The sequence below is a fragment of the Phalaenopsis equestris genome, unplaced genomic scaffold, assembly GCF_001263595.1.
Source record: "Phalaenopsis equestris unplaced genomic scaffold, ASM126359v1 Scaffold000618, whole genome shotgun sequence".
Taxonomy (NCBI): domain Eukaryota; kingdom Viridiplantae; phylum Streptophyta; class Magnoliopsida; order Asparagales; family Orchidaceae; genus Phalaenopsis; species Phalaenopsis equestris.
This window is the reverse complement of record NW_018165058.1, coordinates 44,335-45,079: the sequence shown is the minus strand read 5'-3', so window position 1 is coordinate 45,079 and position 745 is coordinate 44,335.

Below are 745 nucleotides of genomic sequence, written 5' to 3'. Positions count from 1 at the left end.
CGGTTATGTCCAATTAGGCATTGGATGAGGACAAATTTTGGAGGGGGGCTTAAACAACTCTTGGGAAAACTCATCCACAATTTCAAAAGAAGATTTTGGCCAAAAATTGGAGAGAGCCCAGGGGTCCCGGATGTTAGAAAGGTCCTGAAGGTTGCAGAGGTTCCATTAGGGTTTGCTAGAGAGTCTAAATTGTGAGGAATTCTTCGAGAGATTGTAAGAGTGGAAGGAAAGTGAGAGATTTCTTCCTCCTTGCCACTTAGAAGAGGAAGGAATTTTGTGTGCTGTAAAGAAAGGAAGAGATTCAGAGGAACTTCGAGGAGTTTACTTGGGGAGAAATTAAAGATAAGTTTATTTACTTTTTCCAGTTTGTATGACTTCACTTTTATATATGAATTCCAAGTTTTGTTGTGTTTTTTCCATTAGATCTGAGTAGTTTTCTCTATCTTTCTCCTTGTCTTGAGATTTGTGAAATAATGATTTGAATTAGTTGAGCCACGAAAATGTTAAAGAAATTGCGATGATCTTTTTACTTCGATCTTAATTTACTTTCAATCTGGTCAATTGATTTGTTAAAATATGTTGAGTTTTACAACTAAAGTGAAGATTACATCCACGATTTAAGGAGATCAAAGCCCTTGGAAGTTACATGCAAATAAATAAGGAAATAAAATTATTGGGAGTAGAATTTGAGATTTTAGAGTGACAGACTAAAATCCCTAATTCAGTCCTATCGTTTGGGTGCTGA